This window comes from Hemicordylus capensis, chromosome 5 (genome assembly GCF_027244095.1).
Source record: "Hemicordylus capensis ecotype Gifberg chromosome 5, rHemCap1.1.pri, whole genome shotgun sequence".
NCBI lineage: Eukaryota > Metazoa > Chordata > Lepidosauria > Squamata > Cordylidae > Hemicordylus > Hemicordylus capensis.
The window spans coordinates 93,160,578-93,185,088 of record NC_069661.1 but is presented as its reverse complement, the minus strand read 5'-3'; the positions used below and the strand labels follow the sequence as shown (position 1 = coordinate 93,185,088).

Sequence of the window (24,511 nt, the reverse complement as noted above, 5' to 3'; positions counted from 1 at the left end):
TTCCTGCACAATGCTCCCATTCATTATTTCAGTACATTGTTGATCTCTCTACCCAATCACCTTAAGCAGTCACTTTCAGGAAGGAGAGCTGGTCTTGTGGTAGTAAACATGAATTCTCCCCTTTGCTAAGTAGGGTTCGCCTTGGTTTGCATTTAGACAGATGACTACATGTGACCACTGTCTGCTGTAAGATATTCGAGGATGGGACCATGGCTCAGTGGTAGAGCACCTGCTTGCATACGGAAGCTCCCAAGTTCAGCCCCTGACATCTCCAGGTTGGGCTGGAAAAGACTCCTGTGTGAAACGTTGGAAAGTCACTGCCAGTCAGTATTGACAATACTGAGCCAAATGGACCAATAGCAGACTCAGTCTAAGGCAGTTTCCTAAGTGTAAGCACACTTGCCTCCAAATTAGGCAAAAACTGTACGACATTCAGCATTGACGTAACTAGGGGAGGCCATGTGTGGCTCTCCAGATCCCATCATCCCCAGCTGTAATAAACTGTAGTTGGGGATGATGCAAATTGTAGTCCAACAACATCTGGAGAACTGCATGCTACCTACCCTGGGCTAAACTCTTAAACCAGACTGCTGCAAACAAAATGGATCATGCATTTCTGTATGTTGCAAGAAAAGAAAAGAAAGTAAGTCATTTTGTGGCGAACATTTTAGTCCAAAGTCAATGGGTCTATTGACTGCCTAAATCTACTGAGTGAAAGCAGTTCCCAGATGGTGGAATAAACAACAGAATAATGCTCCTCACCCAATGGCCTAGAGGGGATGCATTTCATGTTCTTTAAATACAGTTCACTCTTGGAATGTTTAGAGCTGTCACCTGCTAGCCGTGGTCACCTGTATAAACATCCAATAAATTGTCAATCTTCTGCAAGTCTTCTTCCCTGTTAATAGGGTTCCATTATGCAGCCACCTGTTATAACAGATGGGAAGATGACAGTGCTTTTCCATCTCTCTATATTTTGAGTGCACCAATCATCTCTGGTGACTGTAAAACCAGTTTCATCAAGTAGGAGAGCTTCAATAGGAACACCTCTGCATATTAGCTACCACTGGAGGTGCATTCCTCAAAAGGCACTTGGCATCCTTGTCATGAACAACAACAACAAATATTTATATACTGCTTTTCAACAAAAGTTTTCAAAGCGGTTTACATAAAGAAATAACAATTAAATAAATAAGATGGCTCCCTTTCCCTGAAGGGCTCCCAATCTAAAAAGAAACATAATATAGACACCAGCAACAGTCACTGGAGGTACTGTGCTGGGGGTGGATAGGGCCAGTTACTCTCCCCCTGCTAAATAAAGAGAATCACCAGATTAAAAGGTGCCTCTTTGCCCAGTTAGCAGGGGTGGTACCAATGGAAGACACCCTGTGGTACCAATGGAAAATGTTTTTGCTATTGATAAGAAAGGCAAGAGGGAAATGCTAAGGAAGAGTAGAAATATGTATTTCTATTGTACCAGATGTGTTGTGGCAGGGCCGCACAACTTTGGCCCTCCAGCTGCTCTTGGACTACAAGTCCCATCATCCCCAGCCATAGTGATCAATAGTCAGGGATGTTACCATGAGAGCCTGTTTGGGGGCTCCCCAGAACACCCCTACAGGGGCTACAGGCTTGTAGTTCCCACATTTGCTGCTCAGATCCCACAGGACCATGAGATCTCCATTTTGGTTCACATGAGCTAACTCATAGGGGATGTCACTTTGGCATGCAGTTTAGGATGATAGCTCTCAGGTCAAGTTTAACTTCTGGACTGCAGGTGTGCCTCCCTGCATTTGCCTCCTTGATTGCTTTCAGTTGAGGAATGCCAGAGTAGACATGATTGAATCAGCACTATTCTTTTCAAGAATCGGCCAAGTTTCTCCCAATGTTGGCACAGTGGATTAGGTCACAATATCACCTCCTCAGAAAGGCGCGATACAATAGCAGATCATCTCCTCTGCTAACATGTATGCTAATGTTTTGCTCACGGCACGGGAAGCTAGCTTGTTTTCATTTTAGTTACTCCCAGTTATGCGAAAAAACACAAGAGATAAACTCTGATGTATCCATTTTGTTCCTCCCTACATGGACATTTTAGACCTTTCTTAGCCTTTGTGCAAGAAGAGGCCCACTCCTCATAACTGAACAGAACAATGTTTCATTCTTTTCAAGGTGCATTCAGCATAATGCCTTCAGTCAAGATTTTTCCAATAAGAGATCAAGACACAATCAATCCGTGTGTCTCCCGGGTCACTCGTGGCTCTACCCCAGATTCACAAGGTGTTTCCTCCTCGGATCAACCAGGCTTTTTCTATGTTTTGGCACAGGTGCCTCCATATTGTCCCACTCCCCCCTTCTTGCCTTCCTACCTGCCTTGGAGAAGAGAAGCCTCTTGGTAACAACCGAGCTGCAAGCATTCACAACATTCCTCTGGGAAGGATCAAGGTAGTATAACCCGTGCTCTCAAACCTCTTACTCCCTTTCCTCTCATTCCTTCTAAAATCCAAAACTGTCAATTTCTCTCTTGTCAGCCTTGAGTGAACTTAATCCAGAAACTCAAGCCAAATTATCTCTTTGTAAACTGTAACATAGTCCTTTGTAAATTGTTGGTCTTACTACGTACCATTACTTACTACTACTATTTACAAACTGCTTTTCAATGTTTCCAACGCAGTTTACAAAGAAAAATAAAGAATAAATAAATAAGATGCTAGTTTGTGTTAGTTTCATATTGTTGCCCATTAACCATTATTTTCTCCTCCTGTACCCCCAAACCCTCCAATAAAACTTATTCTATTTTTGAACTTTAACCTCTCCATTCTGTTCTTTCTGTGACCAAAGCTATGCATAAGTTTACTCTGAAGGTGGAACTGCTCCATTTCAAGCTCACTATTTCTCCCACACAAGCCTAAAACATAGCTCAGGGTCCCTGCCAATTCCCCAGAAACAGTTCCATTTACAGGGATGATGGGGCTTGAAGTCCTACAACAGCTGGAGGGGTAAAGTTGTACAGCCCTGTATTATGCTGAAATTCATTCTTACTGGAGGTGGACAAAATAAGATGGACTGGTTCACACCACACTGACTTATTGCTGTTTGCTGTGTCAAGTGAATGGCAACGAGCCACCCTGCCCCTTTTTGCTGGCTCCCTCCTTAGAGGGCGCCAGCACTGATACCGCCTCATCTCCTCACTGATCCCAGGCCCCGCCTCCTATGCCCAGGTGCCTCCCTCTTCTTCCTTGTCACCTGCTTCAGTGGCTGGGACACCCTGCCACTGCTGGCTCTTTGTGTGGCAAGCCCCATGGGAGGCAATGTGGAGTGTGCTTTGTAGCACTAGCTGCCTGGAATCTTCATTGCCACTGCATTCACTCTCTCTCTCTCTCTCTCTCTCTCTCTCTCTCTCTCTCTCTCTCTCTCACACACACACACACACACACACACACACACACACACACACACAGAGAGACACACACACAGAGAGACACACACACACACACACACACACTGCTGCCCACTCTCCTAGTAGAGCCAAACTTGTCAAGAACACTCTCTCTCTCTCTCTCTCTCTCTCTCTCTCTCTCTCTCTCTCTCTCTCTCTCTCTCTCTCTCTCTCTATATATATATATATATATCCCGTCACATATTAGAAGGGACCATTTGGAAATTGCTTATTCTGTACATTTCCTTCTTTGAAATGAAGGGTATTTTTAGCTGACTGAACACCCAGTGATGGGATCTTCATATGACAAATGCCAGTGATCCTAATACAGCCAGTGATTATAAGTCTCTCTCTGTGCATGGGGAGGATAGCTTTACTCTCCATGTAAATCTAGTTGGAGTTTTTTCATGAGTACGTCACAGTATAGGGCTACTTTTAATTATGTCTGATTCAGAATGAAGATGTGAGAGGGGTACTACTATAATGATGTTGGCCACTTTCTTTTACAGAAACTAATAATTGGAGCACTGTAGACCTTGAAAAATATAATCCTTAATCTTTATTTGAAGAGCTAAAGTGAGAGGAGATTCAGGAGCCCTCCAACTTGCAATAGGTTTGGTATGTAATTCAAATACTCTAGGCAAGACCAATGTTGTTTTGCTGCACAATTCAAGAACCCCAGTTTGCTTGGAAGTAAAATCCATTGATTTCTATCGTACTTTGTGTCAAGAAGTAGTCCTAAGGAATCTGAATGTCACTGAGGGGGGAATGAACCACATTAAATTTGAGTCTCCCCATTTCATTACAATTCTTCAAGGAGAAGCTCTATAATGAGGATCAGAAAGGCACAAATAGCTAAAAATCCATGTTTTATTAAATATAATAAATGTAGGACCAACAAAAGGAAGTGCTTTTTCACACAGCTTAGGGGCTTAGACAAATTCATAGAGGACAAGTCTATCAATGGCTACTAATCTAGTGGCTACACCTCCAGCCTCAGAGGCAAGATGCATCTGAATACCAGTTGCAAGGGAACAACAGCAGGAGAGAGGGCATGCCCTCAACTCCTGCCTGTGGGTTTCTCAGAGGCACCTGGTAGGACACTATGGGAAACAGGATGCTGGCCTAGCTATGCCTTTGGCCTAGTTCTTATGTCCTTATGTTCTTAAGTTCTTATTTTACTAGTATTAGAAATACTAAGTATTAACTTTTGACTTCCAAAAATGCATAATTTAATGTGATTTTATTACTATGCTTCTAGGGTAGCATCTAGACCAGGGCTGCTCAACTGGTCCTCCTGCAGATGTTGGCCTACAATTCCCATAATCCCTGGCTATTGGTCATTGTGGCTGGGGATTATGGGAGTTGTAGTTAAAAAAACAGCTGGGGGGGGGCGGCTAAGCTGTGCAGGCCTGATCTAGACCCAGTTAGTTATGGCTAAGCACCATAATTTGAAATCAGTGAGGCAAGCTAGACATAAACTAAGTCCCATTGATTTCAATAGGACTTAGTCTTGATGCTACCCATTGTTCTATCGGCATTTCTGATTAACTTTCTTGCCACAGACACTTCTGTATAATAAGAAACTCAGCACACACTGTTTCATTAGTCGCACAGTGTTAAAGAAATGTCTATTGAACATTTTGCCACACATCTGATGATAATGCACTGAATCATACTGATTTGGAGCCAACCACTATAAGTAGAGTTTCACTTTTTGAATGGAGCTCCCCTTCTACCCCATTCGTGCTGCAACCCCAAAAGCTAGTTGGGGGGGAGGGGTTGCAGCAGGAAGTGGCTGCTGTTCAAAGCCAGGGACCCACTGCCCTTGCTCATACAAGAGTGTCTTTGGATCCAAGCCATTTTTTGTCAAATCAACATCATAAACACTATCCCCTATTAATCTTCACATTCACCTGATAAAGCAAATCTATAGCACTGATGCAGGAGTTGGGAAAGTGGCTTGTCTAACAACGGTGTTGAAATTTAAACTGAGGCATTTTAGTCCTTAACCAGGGCTGCACAAGTTCAGCCCTCCTGCAGATGCTGGACTTCAGCTTCCATAATTTCTGAGTATTGGCCACTATGGCTGAGTATTATGGAGCTGTGGTCCAGAAACAGCTGGAGAGCCACCATTGTGCAACCCTGTTCTTAATCATGACATGATCCCCATGTTGGCGTTCTCTCTCTCTCTCTGACATAAAGACATAAAAGCCACCTTCAGCTTCAGTAACTGTTGTTGTTGTTGTTGTTATTTATTTGATTTCTATACCGCCCTTCCAAAAATGGCTCAGGGCAGTTTACACAGATAAAAAATAAATAAATAAGATGGCTCCCTGTTCCCAAAGGGCTCACAATCTAAAAAGAAACATAAGATAGACACCAGCAACAGTCACTGGAGGTACTGTGCTGAGGGTGGATAGGGCCAGTTACTCTCCCCCTGCTAAATAAAGAGAATCACCACGTTAAAAGGTGCCCCCTTGCCAAGTTAGCAGGGGTTAGCAGTTAGCAGTTGATCCGATTGAGTATAAATGTAATAATTAATAAATCACATTAATATCTTGCCTTTCCATTTTGACAGAAACATCGAAGGCAGCTTACACCAAAAATAAAAAAACGATACAGCAAGTAATAAACAAAAACCAATGAACCTCAAATCATATATATTTCTAGGCAAAGACAAACACCCTAGACATGTCCACTGAAAAGGCCCTCTTCCAGATGCCTCCCCTGCTGTCCTTAGACTCATGTGAGAGGAGGTAGGTCTTTAGGTATTTTGATCCGATGCAGACATTGATATAAGAAGGGAGTACCTTGTTCCCATCCAAAGCTGGCTTTGGTCAAAACTTTGGCTACAAATAATGAAATAGCATTTCCCCAATCCAAGAAGGGAGTATCATAAGCAGCCTCCATGCATGCAAATAATGCAGATGTGCATCTAGATGCACATCCTACTTGACTTTCAGTGCTCCATTGAACTGGCTGGATGAACACATCTTTGTATGTGGATGAAGAGCTGTGCATTCCCTTCTTTGGCCATGAGCTGCTGTATGACTCACTACCCACACAAGCAAACTGGGCTAGGGCCCATGATTACTCCATCACATACCAATTTTTGGAATCACACATTTGGGGAAATCACTCCCACTGAGAGCTTTAATAAGATACACAAGTCTTTCTTTTCATCTAACTTTTTTTTTTTTTACAATAGTATTGGCTTCTTCATAAAACTCTCTAAGTTTCAGAACAGAAATGTTGACCCCTTAGGTGACAGTGAGTGAGGTTCTTCTCTGCATGAATTCCCTGCCATGCATTTCCTTGACATTCTCTTCTCGGCTTTATCTGTAGGGGATTGAAGAAGGATCTCCAATGGCTGGCTGGCATTTGTAATCTAGAATTTCAGAAGTGACCCACAGTAGGACTGTGCTTGTTCTTATTATACACCATGGGATGCTTGGGTTTTTTTAAAGTAATATCTCTTCCAGCAATTTCTAATCACATTTTTTGTGTTGCTGAAACATCTGAGCAAAATTTCCGAGTTGCTTTATGAGGTTTTACTATGATCCAATCACAAATTACACTAGGTGAATGTTTCAAATAAAATCAAGAGAGTTTCAAAAGATAAGGTTATTGTTTTTGTTTTATACTTCTCCTTCCTCTAACTTCAAAGGAGAGATGTGTGAAAACCCCTGAGAAATTGTGTCAATCTATCAGAAATCTTGTGGCTTTCCTTGAAATATATCCATTTTGCCTGGAACCCCCAAATTTGCTTCAAAAGTCATTTCAGGCAAAATGTCAATGGCAAACTGCTGATGAAGCTCTTATAGTGAACAGGGGGAGAGCAACTGTCCTTATCCAATCCAGCACAGCACCCCTTCAGTGGTTGTTGCTGGTCTCTGTCTTACATTTCTTTCCAGATTGTGAGCATTTTTGGAACAGGGAAGCTTATTATTATTATTTGTTTCTTTTTCATTGCAAACCACTTTGAGAACTTTTGCTGACAAGCAGCATATAAATATTCATAGTCATAAGTGTCAACTCTACAAGAAGAGGGTGAGGGATTGGTCCAGGGGCGGAGCCACCATCGAGTGAATGGGTTCAAAGAACCTGGGCCGCCACCAATCAGGGGCTGCGAGCGCGGCCCCAGACATGCCCCCCATGTCTGACGTCAGATGTGGGGGGAGTTATTTCGGTCCCAAATGGGGCTGCACGGTCCGGTCTCGCTGCCTGGTCTTGCTCCTGGTCTTGCTGCCAATGCAGCAGGGCCGATCAATCTCCCTCCCAAAGAGGGCCGTGCGGCCCCATTTAGGAGAGAGATTGGCCCACGCTGCATTGGCAGCACAGCTGGAATGGCTCTTCCTGCCTCTAAGGCAGGGTAAGTCACTCCGGCCTATGCTGCCCAATGCAGTGTGGGCCAATCCCCTTTCAAACCTTCTCCAAGGTGGCAGGCAGGAATCTCTCTCAGCCCTGTCTTGGAGAAGCCAGGGAAGGAACTTGAAACCTTCTGCTCTTCCAAGAGCGGCTTCATCCCCTGAGGGGAATATCTTGCAGTGCTCACACTTCTAGTCTCCCATTCAGGGGTGGCTCGTGAACTCACCTCTGGGGGGGCGGGGGGGGCTTATTTAACTGTAAACGGAGCCGGTGCTCCATGCTGCCCAGCAGCCCCCGTGGCAGGGAATTGCCTCCGCCACTCACCTGGCCGCTGGCGGGGGCTTGCCTCCGTGGGAGCCAGGTGAGTGGTGGAGGCAATTCCTCGCTGCGGGGGCTGCTGGCTGGGCAGCATGGAGCACCGGTTCCGTTTACAGTTAAAGAAGCTGCCCGCCGCCCCCCCCCCAGAGGTGAGTTCACGAGCCGCGCCTGCTCCCATTCATATGCAACCAGGGTGCACCCTGCTTAGCTAAGGGGACAAGTCATGCTTGCTGCCACAAGACCAGCTGGGACAAACTGCTAGGTTTGCTAGGGCAACCCAACAAAGTACAGAGGGGGAGGGGCTCAGTAAGCTTTGTGAAGCTGTGGGCTTGGGTAACTCTTGCAAGGCTACAGGATGGTGGGGAGATATATTAGAGTGGGAGAAGGCTGGGCTAAGGAGGAGAATTGACTGGGCAGTGGAAGGCTGAACTTGGAAATGCAGAGGCATTCAAGAGAAGACAGCCCATGAGAGCAGGAAAGCAGGAAAAGGAGGCCAGCAAGGTGGAACAACCGGGACTCACACTAATATTCTGTGTGTATTATTGCAACATCTGGGACTGACAATCCCACACAATCTCCACCCCAAGAAAATATTTTATGTGTTTTATTAGCCTCTGAGAATCACATTTGTCAGCAATTCTTTTGGGGGGGAAAAGGAAGAAGGCATTATTGCACAGATGTGCAAAGCAAAATAACACAGCAAACCAGAAAGATATTAGACAACTAAAAACTAGAAAGTGGTAGCTAGTCATATTTCCCCCCCTCATCCAGGCAGAATGAATAAGAGATAGCAGAGCAAAAGGCAAAGAGAGGCACAAAGCCAGCTTGGCCCACACATTTAGCCAAGTTGGGATTAACTCAGATCTCTTCCTGCTTTCCTCTTTTCCATATTTTGTTTCACCTTGTTGGGACTTGCCAAGAATATTTGCCTCTGTTCAAAACAGTGAAATTCTGTCCATGCAAAAGCAAATAAAAGAGGAAAATGGGGAGCACCAGTAAATGGAAAACATAAGAAGCCTGAGGCTGGTGCTGAGCTGGAAGGCTTATTCTTACAAAGAAAACTTGTACATAAAAAGCCCTTATACAGAAAAACAAACTCTCTCTCAGGGGCAATGGAGTCAAATGTTCTTTTCTTCAAAGAGAACTCTCTTGGGAGTCTCTCTCTAGATGGTTTCTGTCCACAAACAGAACTTCTAGTTATGCCTATACAGACTGCCAGATTTTCTCAGTATAGATGGTAATGGTCAGGGTGTTCAAAGAGCCCAGCCATGAGCCAAAGAAGGACTGCACAAGCCCTCCAGAGTTCATGCAACTAGCCAAAACACAAAACAAAACACAACCTGGCTGGGAAGGTGCTCCAGAGGACTTGCAAAGGCCCTCTGATGTTCAGGCCATGCCCACATGCACATAATGTCATGCACAAGGGGTGTCACTGATTGCTGCTTAGATCAGTTTTAATTCTATAGACTCCAAATGCAACAGAGATCCAAATCTAACATGAAAGCACTGAAGTGGTATGGTCCATTCATATGACTTTCATGTACCACCTCTATTTTCATATGAGAAGTCACTTTGCTAAAAGGACTCCATGCAAAGGACTCCGTGTAAGTATATGCCATTGAGAAGACTGGCTTTAAAACCCTTCCCATATGTAATCTGAGGTTCTATCCCCTTCTTCCCTGACTGAAATTATTCCCCATACTTATTCTTTTTATAGTTTACACACACACACACACACACACACACACACACACACACACACACAGTGTTGCTACTGCTGAACTAAACATATTTTCTGTTGAAGGTTTAACCATGTGTATGCCCACATGCCTTATTATTATTTGTTAAATTCTGTAGCTATGTTATTACACTAGGCAGAAGGTGCTTCAATACATTCTGGCTAGTGGAATGTGAAGAGGTAAACACAGATGCGAGAACCCCAGAGGACTGTGACACCAGGTGTCAGTTTCAGTTAATAGCATGCAAATAGGTTTCCAAGGTAGCTCTAAGAACTTTTGGAAGGGGGAGGGGGAAACAACCCAACCTGATAGTAAGGTGATACAGTGCAGTTATAAGAAGTGCTAAGGTGTGCAATGTTTTTTTTTAAAAAAAAAATCTACATACAGGCCTGCAAATTCAAATGAATTGAGATGGAAAGGAGATCTGGCTGCATTCACATGTAACACAGAACCATGGGTCCAATGGATATGTGGTTGATTGCCTCCCAACCCCTCCACCACTCTCCCATCTGCATTTAGATGTGCTGGAGAGTGTCCTCTCTGCAGTCAGCAAGATTGAAGAGAGGTGAGGGAGCTGGCTATGTGGGCTTCCTTCTTGCTTGAATGATAGCCTGCACAGCCAATTAAGGAGGGAGAGAGGGAGACGCTGCCTCCCTCAACTCCAGACCAGCTGAATGCAGCCTTCAATGATGTATTTGGACAGCAGGTAGGCTCCATGGACCGTAGTTTGGAGCAGCGAAACTCATAAAAACTGAGGGTTCAGATTGAAGATGTGCTTCTGATGGGACGGGAGTTGCATGAGTTCAGACATAACAGTAAATTAACCGTGGGTCTCTGCAACTCTGGTCCCTCATTATGTGCAAATGTGGTTATTATGTTTTATTTACTTATTTACTTACTTATTTACGTATTTATTTGTTTTTTTATTTATTAAAACATTTCTATACCACCCAAAACTTATGTCTCTGGGTGGTTTACAACAGAATAAAAAAAAAGTAAAACATTCATTAAGACAAAAATGGGGGGGGGGACACACATTACAACAATTTAAAATTTTTAAAATAATACTTTAAAACAGCAATAAAACAATTAAAACAACATTAATTAAAAGCCTGGGTGAAGAGATGTGTTTTTAAAGACTTTTAAAAAGCTATCAGAGAAGGGGAGGCTCTTATTTCACTAGGGAGTGCATTCCAAAGCCTCGGGGCAGCAGCAGAGAAGGCTCGTCCCTGAGTGGCCACCAGACGAGCCGGTGGCAAATGTAGACGGACCTCTCCAGATCTCAGTGGGCGGTGGGGTTCATGCCAAAGAAGGCGTTCTCTTAAATTCCCAGGGCCCAAACTGTTTAGGGCTTTATAGGTTATAACCAGCAACTTGTATTTTGCCCGGAAACATATCAGCAACCAGTGTAGCTCCTTCAGTACAGGAGTTATATGGTCTCTCCGAGATGACCCAAAGACCAGCCTGGCTGCCGCATTCTGGACCAACTGTAGTTTCCGGACTACGTACAAGGGCAGCCCCACATAGAGTGCATTACAGTAATCCAGTCTGGAGATTACCAGCAGATGAACCACTGTTTTGAGGTCGTTCACCTCAAGAAACAGACGCAGCTGGCGTATCAGCCGAAGCGGATAGAAGGCACCTCTGGCCACCGCCTCAACCTGGGAGACCAGGGAGAGACTCAGATCCAGAAGCACCCCTAGACTGCATACCTGTTCCCTCTGGGGAAGTGTGACCCCATCCAGAACAGGCAGATCCAAATCATCTCTCGAGTTCCGACCCTGCACAATGAGTACCCCCGCCTTAGCCGGATTCAGTCTCAGTTTGTTATCCCTCATCCAGCCCATCACCGACTCCAGGCAGGCATTTAGGGAGGTTATGCCCTCTCCCGATGATGCTGACATGGAGAAATAGATTTGGGTGTCATCAGCATACTCATAGCACCCTGCACCAAATCTCCTGATGATCTCTCCCAGCGGTTTGATGTAGATGTTAAACAACATCGGAGACAATACGGAGCCCTGAGGGACACCATACAAAAGTTCCGATTTTGAAGAGCAACAGTCTCCAAGGGACACCATCTGGAACCTACCCGAGAGGTAGGAGCGGAAGCACTGCAGAGCAGTGCCTCCAACTCCCAACCCCCTCAGACGCTCCAGAAGGATACTATGGTTGATAGTACCGAAAGCCACCGAGAGGTCCAGAAGAACCAACAGAGTCACACATCCTCTGTCAATTACTAACTGGAGATCATCCATCAGGCTGACCAAGGCAGTCTCCACTCCATAGCCAGCCCGAAAGCCAATTTGAAATGGGTCTAGATAATCAGTTTCATCCAAGACTGTCTGGAGCTGGGAGGCCAAGTGCTATCCCCTCCTATGAGTGCTATCCCCTCCTAACTGAGCAAAGAGGCACCTTTTTAAAGTGGTGATTCTCTTTATTTAGCAGGCGGAGAGCAACTGGCCCTATCCATCCCCAGTACAGCATCCCTCCAGTGACTGTTGCTGCTGTCTGTCTCGTGTTTCTTTTTTAGTTTGTGAGCCCTTTGGGGACAAGGAGCCATGTTATTTATGTCAGTATTTATATCTATATACACCATAAAGAAGCCAATATGTGCTTTATTGACTACAGAAAAGCCTTCAATTGTGTCGACCATGTCAAGTTGTGGAATATCCTTAGGAAAATGGGCATCCCAGAACATCTCATTGTTCTCATAAGAAACCTATACACAGGACAGGAAGCCACAGTCCAGACAGAACATGGTGAAACATACTGGTTCCACATCGGCAAAGGAGTAACACAAGGCTGTATACTTTCTCCTTGTTTATTCAGCTTATATGTTGAACATATACTGAGAGAAGCTGGACTGGAAGAAGATGAGCGTGGTTTTAAAGCTGGAGGAAGAAACATCAATAACCTGTGCTACGCTGCTGACACCACTCTGATAGCTGAAAATGCAGATGATCTGTATGCTCTAATAATGAAAGTCAAGGAGCACAGTAAAAGCATGGGACTACGACTAAACTCAAGAAGACTAAACTAAACTAATGACAATGGGTAGAGCAACCAGCCTCAGAATTGATAATGAAGACATTGAAGTGGTGGATAGCTTCTGCTTTTTAGGATCGACCATCAGCAGTAAAGGATCCAGTCAAGAAATGTGTCACAGATTAGCACTTGGTAGGGTTGCAATGAAGGCCTTGGAAAGGATATTTAGATGCTGTGATGTGTCTGTACCTACAAAGATTAGAATTGTTTGGACAATGGTTTTTCCTGTGACACTCTATGGATGTGGAAGCTGGACTTTGAAGAAGCAAGATAGAAAAAGTATGGATGCTTTTGAACTTTGGTGCTGGAGAAGACTTTTGAGGATACCATGGGCAGCCAGGAAAACAAACAAATGGATCACAGAACAAATCAATCCAGAATTTTCACTCGAGGCACAAATGACCAGGCTCTAACTATCATACTTTGGACACATTATGCGAAAACTCAGCTCCCTTGAGAAGTCCATAATGCTGGGGAAAGTTGAAGGAAAGAGAAGAAGAGGACGACCAGCAGCAAGGTGGCTGGACTTGATTATGACAGCAGTGAATGCACCACTGTGAAACCTTAAAGGCCAAGCTGAAGACAGATAATCCTGGAGAGAATCTATCTGTGTGGTTGCTAAGATTAGGCACTGACTTGATGCTTAATCACTCAATCACTCACTCAATCAATCAAACCACTTTGGGAACTTTTATTGAAAAGCAGTATATAAATTTTTATCATCATTGCCGATTGTACAAATGTCTGTACACTCATACATATTTGTATATGGATGACTGTATAAGTGTTCATTTTGAAAGAGAACCTGGGTACTGACCCCAAATGCATGACACAGATAGGAAGTGTAATGTTGTACCTGTGTTCAATATAGCATGTGAATAACTGTAACTGTGTACAAATATGTACCTGTGTTTATACTGTACACTCGTACAAGTGTTCAATATAGTGGCTATAGTAGAGTAGGGATTCGCCCAGATGTTTTTGGACCACAACTCCTAGATGTTATTGAAGTACAACTGCCATCAAGTTGGTGAGCTGCAAAGCTGGAACCACTACAGTATAACATTTCAGAAATCTGGTACTAGGAACATGCTATTGCCCTCCAGATCAAAACATAGACAGTGACTGTGAGTTGCAGAAGGAAGTCAGGGAGACGTCAAGGAGAGACAGAGCTATAATAATGGGTGACTTGAATTACCCACACATAGACTGGGTAAATTCACAAGCAGGTAATGACAAAGAGGCCAAATTTCTATATATGCTGAATGATCCTGAGTGGCACCCAGAACCTGGTGCAAGATGGCAGTGTTGTGGAACCTTTAGGCAACAGTGACCATAGTGTGATCAAATTCGGCATACATGTGAGGAAAGAATCGCCTAGTTAGTCTAACACAGACACTTTGAAATTCAGAAGAAGAAACTTCTCTAAAACGAGAAGTTTGGTGAAAAAGAAAACTGAAAGGGAAAATCAGGAGAGTCACTTAAAACTACAATACTAGAAGCTCAGTTAGAATGTATACCGAAAAGGAGAAAAGGTACCACCAAGTCCAGGAGGAGGTCAGCATGGCTAATGGGTGAAGTCAAGGAAGCTATAAAGGGGAAGAAGACTTCCTTCAGAAATTGGAAGACCTGTCCAAATGAAGAGTACAGAAAGGAACACAAACTCTGGCAAAAGAAATGCAATGTGACAATAAGGGAGACGAAAAGAGAGTTTGAAAAGCATTTAGCTAAAAGCATCAAGGGGAATAACACAAACCTCTTTAAATGCATCAGAAGCAGGAAAACTGCCTGGCTTCTGCAGAGTTAAGTCTTGCCTCACCAACCTTTTGGAGTTCTTTGAGAGTATCAACAGGTGTCTGGATAAAGGTGATCCAGTTGACTAAGGATGTGTGAACTGAGCCGGCTCACTCTCAAACTGCCTTAGGTTAAAGGTTCAGCCTCAAGCCGAACTGGGGGCAGGGGCGGTTGGTCTGAGGGTGAGTCAAGCCAAGCCTCTGCCTTCTGAGCCGGCTCGCTGGTATACTTCTAAAGGGGAATCTGGCAGGGATTCCCCTTTACAAGTAAAGGGCAATATGTGGGGCGGTGGGAGGGCAAGGGGAAAGGTCACCTTCTGTCTTTTAACTCTGAAAAATAAGGCTGTTGTGCAGCAGGATGGCAGTGGTGGTGGCTACAGCAGCTCAGTCCAGTTCCGGCCACCAGGAACCAGGCCCATCACCACCAGCAGCCCAGCAGGATGGCGGTGGCCACAGCGGCCTGATCCAGTCCTGGTCCTGCCATCGATCCAGCTTAGGAATGGTGGAGGTGGCAGTGGAGGGCTCCTTTCACTCTCCTGCCAGCCTCCCAAATGACAGCTGCTATTTGAAGCCTCTTTCCACATGTGTGCATAGAGGCCTGAAATGGCCTACAGCTGGCCTGAGCTGTCATTTGGGAGGCTGGTGGGAGAGTGGAAGGAGCCTTTGCCATCACATCTGCCCTCCCTGAGCTGAATTGATGGGGGAACCGGACCATACCAGGTTTGATCGAGGCTGAGCTGTCCGGGGTTGCTTAAATCTGGTCCGAATTCAAGCTGAACTGGGCAATCCCATTCCGTGCACATCCCTACAATTGAAATAGTATACCTGGACTTCCAAAAAACCTTTGACAAAGTTCCTCATCAAAGGCTCTTGAGAAAACTTAATAGTCATGGGATCAGGGGACACGTTCATGGGTGGATTGGTAACTGGTTGAAAGGATAGGAAACAGAGGGTGGGAATAAACTGACAGCGGTGAAGTAACTTGCCTAGGGAGTAGGAAGTTGCTGGTTTGAATCCTCGCTGGTATGTTCCCCAGACTATGGGAAATATATGTATATATGTTGCCGGTATGTTTCCCAGACTATGGGAAACACCTATATTGGGCAATATAGGAAGATGCTGAAAGGCATAATCTCGTACTGCGTGGGAGATGGCAATAGGAAATCTCTCCTGTATTATACCAAAGGAAAACACGTGGCTCTATGGTCGCCAACTCGATGGCACAACTTTACCTTTACCTTCTCAAAATGGCAGGAAGCAAGAAGTTGGGTCCCCCATGGATCTGAACTGGGACTTATGCTTTTAAATTTATTCATAAATGTTCTAGAAGTTGGGGTAAGCAGCGAGATGGCCAAATTTGCAGATGACATCAAACTATTTAGGGTAGTGAAACCCAAAAGAGATTGAAAGGAGGTCCAAAAGGATATCTGCAAACTGGGGGAGTGGGTGACAAAATGGCAAATGTGGTTCAGTGTTGGCAAGTGTAAAGTGATGCATATTGGGGCAAAAAAAAACCCCACACAACTTTGCATATACACTGATGGGGTCTGAGCAGGACTGACCAGAAAAGGCACCTTGGGGTTGTGCTGGACAGATCATTGAAAGTGTCAGCTCAATGTGTGGCAGCTGTGGAAAAGGCCAATTCCCTGCTTGGAATCATTTGGAATGGGATTGAAAATAAAACTGTTACTATTATAATGCCTTTATACAAAAGTATGATGAGGCCATACTTGGAATACTGTGTCTAGTTCTGATCACCACACCTTAAGAAGGACAGTGTAAACCTTGAAACTGAGCAGAAGAAGGCAACTGAGATGATCAGGCGGCCTAGAGTACTTTCCTTATGAAGCAAGGTTACAACACCTAGAGCTTTTTAGTTTAGAAAAAAGATGACTGAGGGGAGACATGATAGAGGTGTAAAAATTATTCATGATGTGGAGGAAGTAGAAAAATTATCCCTCTTACACAGTACTAGAACCAGGGATCATCCCATGAAACTGATTGCCAAGAAATGTAGGACAGACTAAAGGAAGTACTTTTTCACACAATGCATAATTAACCTATGGAATTATCTGACACAAGATGAGGTGAAAGCCAACAACCTGGATGGCCTTAAGAAGAGTTTGGATAAATGCATGGAGGACAGGTCTATCCATGGCTGTCACCTCCAGCCTCAGAGGCAAGATGCCTCTAGGTCACCTCCAGCCTAGATGCCTCTAGGTCACCTCCAGCCTCAGAGGCAAGATGCCTCTAGAATACTAGTTGCAGGGGAGTAACAACAGGAGAGATTTCATGCCCTCATCTCTTTCCTGTGGGCTTCTCAGAGTAATCTGGTAGGCCACTGTGTGAAGCAGGATGGTGAACTATATGGGCTTTGGGCATGATCCAGCAGGGCTGTTCTTATGTAAATGGGGACATGGAAATGAGTTCTCCCAGCTGGATGTCTCCTAACCTTTGCGAGCTGAGCCAGCTCCTCTGAATTTTTACTCACTTGGTAATGGTTTGTTGCCAGTATTAGATGATAAGAATTAAAAGCTCCAGACTGTAGTTAAAATAAGTTTGTCACAGCTGTGTGTAGGTGTCTGCTAGGCCTCTAGCCCTAAATATGCTTGCTTGCTTGCATGTCTCTTTCATATTCAGAGGGCAGGCACTCAAAGATGAGAAGATCTCCTCTTAAAGTAACAGGCAATCACAGCTGGACAAGCAGTCAGCTGAAGAAGCCTTGTCCTTTGGCAATTTATTATAATTTCCTACCTACAGTAGGCAGCATCCGGACTAGTGTTCCCTCTTACAGGGACTCTCAGATGTTGTTGACTACAACTCCCAGAATCCCCAGCTGCAATGGCTTTTGGTTGGGGATTATGGGAGTTGTGGTCAGCAACATCTGGGAATCCCTGTTAGAGGGAAGACTGATCCAGGCCTCTGATGCAGTGACACAACCTTTGGCTGAAGCTTCTTCCATGAATGGAAGGAGAGTTCCACCCACATGACAATCCTTTTGTTTGAACAAGAACCACATGTGTGAGTGGAACTCTTCATTCATGGGAGGAGCTTCCTCCAAGAGTGCATTGTTTTAACAAAGGACTGGATGTGACCCAGAATGTTCTCCATACAATTTCTATATAAAGATACATAATAACATTTTGATAGAAACTTAACTTTCTGTACAGTGTCTGGCCTGATTTAAATGTGTTGTCCGGTGTCTAAGAGATACTCAGCCATGCAGTGTTCCATATGGCCAGTTTCATGTTTCAGTTGGGCCCTCAGTACTAAGCACACAGGCAGTGTTAGCCAGCCAGCATAGATCCTTGGTATGCTAACATTGCATGCATAAGGATGTGTATGTGTGACCCAGTTTCAGTGGGACATTATCCATACAGAATGGCACATGGATAGCTTTTCTTACACAGTCACCCAATTGGGCCCCAGACACCAAGAATAAGATTATGATTCTCTGTGCTATACTTCTCAGTTCTATCCCAACAACATTCCACATTTAGAGATAACCTTTATGCAGGTGTATCTGGTAAGCAGGGTGGCCTAAATTTGGTCTGAAAAGTGAGTTATAAAAATCCCTTGTGGGCCCCAGGTAGCATATCTTCAACATACCTCACACATTAGAGGGTGCCCCCCGCCGCAAGATAAGGCCCTCAGGTTACTGCTTGAGGACTTTGTCACTTTATTTTTTGCCTGTGGAAGACAGTTATGTGAGTCTCCACATGAAACACACGTTCATGTCAGGGAAAATACAATGGGGCTATTCCCACGATCAGGCAAAATCGGGCTAGGGGAGTCTAGCCCGATTTTGCCTGATCGTGGGAGCCACCGTCTCGCAGGCAAGCCCGGTGGCTCCCAGGCAGTTAACCCGCCTAAGTACCCCTCCCCGCTCCGCAAACCCGTTTTTTAAAAAAAATTGTGAGTAGCCGCGGTGCGGCTCTGTGCCATGGCTACTCACAAGGAGACCACCGGAGGGGAGGCAAAAAGCGGCCTCTTGGCTCCGGGGGTCTCACCAGCAGGGCATGCTGGAGCTTCTGGGGGCCAATCGGCCCCCACTCCCCCAGCCCCCGCTGGCTCCATCATGGAGCCAGCAACTGTGTGGGTGGCCAATCCAGCCGCCCAGGGCTCCCGCCCTGCTCGTGTGCAGGGAGAGCAGGCTTAGCCCACTCTCCCCACTGAGCTCCTGAAACTGGGTCTCACTGATTGTGAGACCCAACTCAATATTTTCTATCACCTCAGATGCATGTATAGGTCTGGTCTACATACACGAAGCAAAATGAGGTGATAAAATCCAGAGGTGGAAGAACAGACTGGATCACTTCAGATTCTTGGAGGATCAGGGTTTTTTTAATGCTTCCTCAATTATTATTTTTTAAAACCTCACTGCGAGAAGAAAGCTAACACACCAGGGAGGGAGATTCTAGCATAGTGCTTTCCCTGCTGTTTGAAGTAAAACAGCCCATTGTACCCATTCAGAGTACCTCTAACATCTCAATCCCACTTCATATGTAGGGCTGCTTTTCATAATCTGGCAATCATAGTTATGCTGCTGAATATTGGGCGGTGGAGGGAGGAAGAGGCAGGCACCCACTCCTGATTCCCAGTCATATGTGTGGTGAAAATGCCCAGGGACTGATCATGTGCAAGTGTTAAATTGTAATTGCTCAGCACAGCAACCAATATCAGCCACCCTACTTTAGATCTAAGTTTGCTGAACAACTATGATTGAACCCTCACACATGATCACTTTTGGGTTATTTTTACCATGCAGACAACCAGGAATCGGGAGTGCATGTGCCTCTTCCTCCCTCCACTGTCTGAAATTCGGTGGCATAACTACAATTTCTGGATTGTGAGAACTGGCCCGTAAATTCAGCCATTGACCAGCCATTGATCAGGCTTTCATTGCCCTGTAAAAGAATAGCCATTCCCAACATATCTGGGGTTGATATCCATTCATGTAATATAGTCTTTGGTGGGCACAACTACAAAATCTTGTTCTATCTCAATTCCTTGTGTCAAATTATTTGCAACCCCACAACTAATATCTTGATGCCCCATCCGGAAGATCCCTAAAACTTCTTGTGGGGGAGTCTTGACTCATCATGTGGCAATCAATACATTAGAAAGATAGATGAAGGAAGAGAGAGAACACAAATTAGATGTTTGTATCATAGAGTGATCCTGGCCCTGTATCCAAAGCCATTTCCATGCCTGGTTTGCTTGTCCACTTTAATCAGTTGCTGCCGGCTGTAGATGAATAACACTGAACCAGGAATTTAGGGCTGAGACTGCTGAGGGGGCAGCTCTGCAGAGGAGTTTCCTAGAGTCTGTCTGTTTCAGCCAGGTGATTGGCATAATGCTCTGTTTAACAAGGGTAAAGGCAGCATGGGTCATTTGCTCCTGATGGAGGGCTGCGTTCAGTGCTCATGCATAGCTGTGTAAATCCAGAGTAACTAGAGAAGTCCGCAGGTTTACTGTAGATTTTAAATATTGCACATAAGAATGGTATGCAGTCATCTGAGGCCCTGTACAGATGATAGCTTTTCAGTGACTGAGAAACAGTACTAGAGAGACTAACATTGCCCAGTGCCCATAGTACTGTACATCATACATGTGTTCATATTTTTGTCTATCTGGGTAATCTGTTTTGCATGTTTTCATAGTGCATCCAGCTTGTTTTATAGCTTCTTCCTTCATAACCTCAAAGCAATCTTAAGTTTGTTTAACTAAGCTTTATTCAGAAACAACTCCATTTTTCTCCTTCTCCCTTTCTCCTCACTTTTCTTGTTGGTGTGACTTGTTGGGCAATATTGGGTTAGCTACTACAATGGCCAAACCAAGTTTGGGACTGTTTTTAAATCATTCCCCCCCCGCCCCCGCTTTTAGTGCATTAAGGGGTGGGGACTTATCCAAATATGTACTCTCTGTGTGTGTGTGTGTGTGTGTGTGTGTGTGTGTGTGTGTAATACTCTAGCACTAAAAACATTTTGGGATGTTTCCCTTGGGAGTATAAATTAACTAAACCCAAAGTGGGCTGGTGATTTGCTCTAGTCAATATCACTAGTACTTTGACATGCTTTTAGGAATTTGAAATATAAAGTCCTTCTCTCTACAGCAGGGCTTTCCTTCTTCTTCCATTACTTTTGTACACTTATCTTCCATTACTTTTGTACACTAACCACTGTTAGATGTATGGGTGAATTAACCTTCTGCCATTCACCTTATATTGACTTGGACACAATCCAACTCTTAAAAGAAGTCAGTTGAAGCCAGATCATTTTCCGAGCTAATACATGGCTCAGCAAATGTCCTTCCCCTCCCTGCCAGTTCTCCCTGCCAGCACTCCAAATGTGCTCTTTATTTACCCAAGTAGCACTGGGGAGATGATTTCTACCTCTTGTTGCCCTAGCATGTTGTAGGCCAAAATTAAAGTTGGGGGTATGTGTGATGTGAAGCTTCCCCCACTCCTATCCTAACTTCACACATCCTTCTGTTGCTGTGCTGACTGGAAAGAAAGGTATGTAGGCTGGGAGCTGTAATCTTTGCAAGGTCTATTGCCATATGAGTCCTTACAAAGACTAGAAGACTCACTACCTCCTATGCCTTTCTTGCCAGTTAGCACAGCAGTGGAGGGACACAAGAAGAGAAGGAGGGAAAGTCTTGTGCATGCCTTGCACTTTACTCTTGGTGTGCCGCATACTAAAGCAATGGAGGGATGAAAGAAGCCACACTCAATCCAGCTATGGTAAATAAAGGCTGTGGAAGTCTGTGGGGCAGGAGTGGGAAGCACACTTTGAGAGTGGAGGCATTTGTGGAGCAAATGGTGCAGCAGGGAAGTAACTTGTCTAGGGAGCAAGAGTTTGCCAGTTCAAATCCCTGCTGGTATGTTTCCCAGGCTATGGGAAACACCTATATCGGGCAGCAGCGATATAGGAAGATGCTGAAAGGCATCATACTGCATGGGAGATGGCAATGATAACCCCCTCCTCTATTCTACAAAAGAAAACCACATAGCTCTGTGGTCACCAGGAGTCAACACCGATTTGATGGCACAACTTTACGTTTTACTTTAAAACTTACTTCGGGACCCAAGTTTGGAGAATTTCACTAACTTCTGTCACTGGATCAGGGCAAATACTACAGTTACTGATAATGGGGAAGTCACTCTCATTGCTTCACAAATATAATAATCTATAGCACGCCTGCAAAACATGTGACCTACCAAGCCAAACACAATCTGCCAGTTTTCTATATCAGCTTGCTGGGGTTCAACAATCATCCTGTTTTGGTTGCCTTCCTGGGGCTCTCAAGCATCCAGCTCATCACAATATCTGTGTAACGAACAGCGACTAGTGAATGGCGGATTTAAGTCCAGCCTTTGTCTCATGTGGGGGAAAGAAAAATGCTGCTTCATTCCCTCCATGATTGCTCAACAAAGGCTATCCCTCTGGTAATCGCTGCCAGCATGCCCACTTTTTAACAGAATTTATTCCCTTCCTGGTGTGGGTGAAATTCCAGGAAAACTCTCTTTCTTTTAGCAAATTGAAAAGTACAAAGACCTCCCATGTGTAGCCTACGTGTGAGGAGAAAAATTTGGTAGTGTGCTGCTGAACAATCAAACCTGAGGCATGTTTGCACCAGAGTAAGACTCCTTTCCAGCCTTGCCCCTTTCCTGAGTTGAAAATCCATCCAAAGTGGCTGGTTAAAATGGTAAAGGACCAAAAGGAAAAATAAACTTTATTCAAAATACTACAGACTGCTTTAGTCTGAGGCTCGCTCTCTCAGCTTTAGTTACAAGTAACAGCAAAAACACAGTACTTTACAAGATTACTTCCAAAATGAGCACTCCAGTTGATAGTTGGACTGGTAGACTTTAATCTTGGTTACCCAGTTGCAAAGATCATAACTTGAAGAAAATACAAAAGCCCCCGTGTTGGAAAGAAAGGGTTCAGGCTAGTGTTGCTCTTAGCTTGTTACAGATAAATGCACAATAAACCAGTTGTAAGGACTTGCCAAGCACTAAAATAAAGAAATCTGATGCCAGCTACATAACACATGGTTCCCTGGCTAAACATTTCTCTGAAGCCAAGCCCTGGCTTCTTCCCTGGACTCACCCAAACTATGGTAGATACTTCAGGCCCCTGCAGGGTTCCTGGCTACTGCCATGGCTTGGCCAGCCAACCTGTTGCTTCCCCTGCCTGGCACCAACTGCACGAGAACAAAGAACCTCTTCACTTCCTGCCTCAAGGCCCCTCTAGGTCCCAGTCACCGTGTGCTGAGTGGCTGATCCCTAGAGGTCACTGCCTGACAGACAGGACAGGGTTCACTTTTGGTTAACTCTGTATGGTAAGGAAGGGCCAGACTGCTACAATCTGGTTGGCTGGTGAGTCACAATTTGTACACCCTTGATCTGTACACAGCCTTATGACAACCCACAATACAGCTGCTTTACACAAGAGACGATGCCGTCACATTGTTGTTGATATTCCAAGTGACTAAACATTAGGGAATAATTTATAAACAGTAATTCAATTATAGGTAATCATTTTAGTTTTCAGCTTCAAAAAGGTTCTGACATTTAGCATGACCTCCACTGAATCAGTTTAACTTCTGTAGTTATAGAACTGAACTTTCCTGAAAAGAGGATTATTTCTGCCTACTATAGTACAATCTAGCATGACAAGACATTGGAGGAAGGCTATTTGTGTGCCGTATGCTGTTACCTTAAAACGGATGCACCAGTCACAGCTTCTGGAAAGCAAAGAGCTTCGGGCATGGTATGAAAAATCATTTCAGTCAAAAGACATTTTTCTTTTAAAATTTAGCATATTTCCCCCCAAAGTAGTGACACCATACAAGTTGGATCTGTTTCATTTGACAATGTCCTATCATGCAGCTATTGCCAGGAGCATTTTCTGTTTTCTTTTGTAATAAACTATAACATTATCTTGGCATTTCCCAGTTATTCTTGATGCTAGGGATGTGGAGAGAATGCTATGAGTTAACAAGATCCAGTCATAATGGTTCTAGAAATGAAGGCAGAAATATGTGGTGGTAGCCAACTATACACCCTCAAGCTGTGACTAGAGTGCAGAAACTATCACTTTTTATCCTTCCAGACACCTAGTCTTTTGGAGAAATGTCTTTGGATGTTTGGGTTAATTGCTCACTAAACAAGCTCCATTGTTTGTGTCTGACAATGCTGCCAGTTTGAATTAAGGGAGGGGCATAGCTCAATGGTAGAACAAGTGCTTTGGATACAAAAGGGCCTAGGATCAGCCCCTGGCATCTCCAGTGGAAAATGTCTAGGTCTCAGAAAGGCCTCTGCCAGAAATCTTGGAGAGCTGCTTCTAGTTGCAGTTGGCAATACTAGGCTAGATGCCCCAATGGTCTGACTCAGTACAAGGTAGCTTAATATTTCCTTAGTGTCGGGATTTCCTACTGTCCTCCATGAGACAGGGTTGTTTACCCAGTCAAACGGTGGTGTGCTGAGAGAAGCTCCAGTTGCCAGGACAACCCCAGTAATTACCTTTCAGAAGTCAGGAAGGGCTCAGAGAGGTGGGCAATAGCTGCTGGGGGATGGGTGGGTGCAGCCCAAGAGGCAGCAGAATGGTGGAGATGGAATAGTGATGATATCAGCTCCACAGCTGAAGCCTTGTGTGGAAATGCTAGTGAAGGGGGTGGAGTTGGGGAAAAAGGCCCCTTGGGAGGCCAGGAATTGGGTGGCCAATCCACCTGCCTGGCCGGGGAAGAAGAAGCAAGCTGGAAGTGGGGAGGAGTGTCCTAAATGTAGAGCTTTATTT

The 24,511-nt window shown here is 44.6% G+C and overlaps 1 long non-coding RNA gene across 4 annotated transcripts in view; it reads left to right on the top strand.

The window, feature by feature from the left end:
* LOC128328527 (uncharacterized) overlaps positions 1-7,064 on the top strand; it is a 74,072-nt gene extending 67,008 nt beyond the window's left edge. For all 4 annotated transcript variants that reach the window (XR_008309273.1, XR_008309270.1, XR_008309272.1 and 1 more), the window contains 4 exons: positions 2,328-2,445; positions 3,949-4,057; positions 6,021-6,198; positions 6,788-7,064. This is a non-coding gene — a long non-coding RNA (uncharacterized LOC128328527). The remainder of the gene's footprint in view (positions 1-2,327; positions 2,446-3,948; positions 4,058-6,020; positions 6,199-6,787) is intronic.
* The last annotated feature ends 17,447 nt before the right edge of the window (positions 7,065-24,511 follow it).